This window comes from Notamacropus eugenii, chromosome 3 (assembly GCF_028372415.1).
Source record: "Notamacropus eugenii isolate mMacEug1 chromosome 3, mMacEug1.pri_v2, whole genome shotgun sequence".
Taxonomy (NCBI): domain Eukaryota; kingdom Metazoa; phylum Chordata; class Mammalia; order Diprotodontia; family Macropodidae; genus Notamacropus; species Notamacropus eugenii.
In genome coordinates, this window is record NC_092874.1 from 145,446,409 (window position 1) to 145,449,908 (window position 3,500).

Here is a 3,500-nt window from a genome sequence, read left to right on the forward strand (position 1 = left end):
AGATTCATCAAGAATGAAAGCAAATATCAAGATTGACCAACTGAGACACAAATAACATTTATGTTGCTAACTTCACAAGATCTTGACCTAATTGTCTCCACAGTATTACTAATAAATAAAGGACCCTAACTTATTGTTGTTGGTCTAAAGTCCTATGCCTAATAGCTATGCCTAATAGACTTAACCTCTGATGTTCCCCTACCAATAATCTATAATTTGCTACTTAAAAAGATCCAAACAGTTGAAGTAAAATAGAAATAAGATTTGTTTATATTGCAGTCAATGACAGGATAACCTTAGGCCAAAAAGAAAGTTTTTGCCTGGTGGTTTTTACCATTCTAAAGAGGTGCTTGCAGAAGATGGTAACTCTTTGATCACATTCTCCATTCTCATTGCTTTTGTTAATATCCATTGGTATTGCTTGTTGTTCAGTCATATCAGTTGTGTCTGATTCTTCATGACCTCATTTCAAGTTTTCTTGACAAAGATACTAGAGTGGTTTGCCATTTCCTTCTCCAGTTCATTTTACAGATGAACAAACTGAGGCAAATGGAGTTAAGTGTATTGCCCTTTTAACTCAGGTTTTCTTGGCTGCAGGCCCAATGTTCTATCTACTGTGCCACCTACCTGCCAGCAAATATTCGTTGCCTCTACTAAAGCTCACTTTTCCTCCTGGATATTGAATTGTTTTCTTCACTATATCTCTAGCTTTCTGGAGAATACAAAACTTGTAAATTCACCAAAGCCCTATCCTTCCATATGCTTCATAAAATTATCAAAAAATATAATTTGATGGAACATAAGAGATATTTTATTCCACGTTCCTATTTTGCTTTGGAGTCTGAAGATCTAGACCTGTGATCTCTTCATTATGTGGCACAGAAACTCCTTCCACCAGAAGAGAGAGGAGATGAGAGGGAATAAGTGAGCTTACTCTCATCAGATTTGGCTCAAGGAGGGAACCACACACATTCAGTTGGGTATAGAAATCTATCTTACCCTGAAGAAAGGAATGTGGGAAGGGGAGAGGAGAGGGAGGATAATAGAAGGGGCAGTAGATTGGGGGAAGAGGTAATCAGAAGCAAACACTATTGTGGGGGGACAGGTTAAGAAAGAGAATGGAATAAACGGAGAGCAGGCCAGGATAGAGGGAAATGTGGTTAGTCTTTTGTAACATGGCTGTTATGGAAGTGTTTTGCATGGCTACACATGTATGACCTTTATCTAATTACTTGTTTTCTTACTGAGAGTGGGTGGGGAGGGAAGAAGGAAGAGAATGTGGAACTCAAAGCTTTGAGAGTGAATGTTAAAATTTGTTTTTGCATGCAACTGGGAAATAAGATATACAGGCAATGGGGTATTCAAATCCATCTTGCCCTACAGAAAAATAAGAAGGAGATGGATGGCAAAAGGAGTGGTATTAGAAGGGAGGATAGATTGGGAAAAGGCATGGTTGGGGTGCATACTGTCCTGGGGTAGGGAGAGATGACAGATGGGGAGAACATTTGGAATTCAAAATCATGTGGAAGTGAATGTAGAAAACTAAAAATAAATAAATTATATTTTAAAAAAAGAAATTCCCTCCACTGTTACAGATTGCAACTGATATGTAATTAATGGTTTTATGAAGTGACTTACAGATACTGAGAGGTAAAAAAGACTTCTTGTGGTGGCATAGCAAATATGTGTTAGGAGCAGGATTTGAAGCCCAGGACTTCCTGAGTCTAAGTAGTATCCTCTACCCAATTACATTATGCTACCTCTCCTCTTCATTTTATTTCAGAAAAAAGTGAAATTAAGAGATTTATCAAAGGAGGCTCATAGTGTAAGCAGTTGAACTTGAATTTGAACTTCTAACTTTTGACTACAAAGTCAATATTCCTTCCACTGTAACAACCTGCTTCTCTATCTCAGATGCCCTCATTTGAGACTAGCAATACCCAAATGAATGATAGTAGCTTGGATGGTAATTGTGGTCACAGAGGAGGGGACAGAGGTAGAAGTAGGAGATAATATTTCACCCAGACTAAGGAAAAGTCAAACCAAAGAACCTGAGTTGTGCTTTGGACTTTGCTAACATGACATGTATCTGCAGTGACAATAAAGATTGCCATTTGTTGGCTTGACCTTGATGAAAACAAAAAACATCCAAGAAGGCCCATTCCAAACTTTATTTTTTTGATTCTCAAGGCCTGGGAACAACATAGCATGGCTTTTATACAGTCTAAACAACATTTCCATTCAGCATCTGTCAGTTTGTTTTTTGTTCACTTTCCCATTTGCTTTTAGTCTCCACAGTAACTAGGTATATTAGGGAACTCAGCCATTTATAGTTATTGTCAGCCAGATGCTCCCTGCCCCATAGGGTTTCTGATAGGCCTCCAATGGGAATGAATGGGCTAGCATCCAGAGTTTAAAAAACCTGAATCTTAACTGACAGATACAGCATAAAGTATAACAAAAAGTCTAGAGGGAAAGAAAAAGGAGGATTTGGATTAAGATCCATGGGCTTATCAACAACCACAAAACTATATGGCAGAGAGATTTGCAATATTCAGAATTCATTACATGACCTTCTGCATAATCTTTGGTTTTGGTTGACTTATTTTCCCTCCCAGACCTGGTGTTTTGTAGGCTGGTTACTGGTATTGAGATAATTTTGCAAACCACTAATAGTTGGGGTTTCATATAGAATCGCACCAACAAAAGAAGGGGCAAGTCTAGGCTCACATTCCAAGCAAAACAAAAAGTAAGTTGGTAAAATGAAAAACTGACAAAGCAATCATAAAGTGGAGAAAACATAGCTACAAATAGGTCTTTTTATTTGAATACATAATATACTATAACCTAATTCCATATATACATATATATATATATATATATATATATATATACACATCTTCTGCTTGCAATACTCTCCCCCAATCTCTCTGTCTCTCTCTCTCCTCTGCATTTATTTGTGTATGTGTATACACACTCACATACTTAGTGAATAATATAAGTATTTCCCATTTCCCCATATTAAAATGTAAGGCCCATGAAGGTAGAGTTATTGACTTTATTTTGCTAGTGCCTAGAGAGTTTGCCATAGAGAACAGGCCTCAGAATTAGGCAGAACTGGGTTAAAACCCCATCTATGATACCTAGTGTCTGCTTGAACCTGAGCAGGTCAATTAACTAGATCATTCACTAGGACTCTAAGTTTTAGAGAAGGTGTCAATTGGCCAGTACTGGTAAAGGGAATTTCTTCATTCAAGAAGTTCTCTATACCAATTGCATGATAACTCCAGTCCTAGCCACTTCTCAAGTATTGAAAGCTAGTAAGTACTTTGGAAATTTTTGTTTAATGAAAGAATGATATGGTATCTTTTTCCATTTAGTCAGTCTGGTCTGTGATCTACTGGGAAGGGGAATCATCTGGAAAGACATGTCATCTCAAATGCCTAATGGCCCAGTGCCAAGGTCTTTAGAGCCAAAGCTACGGCATTTCCAATGTCAGA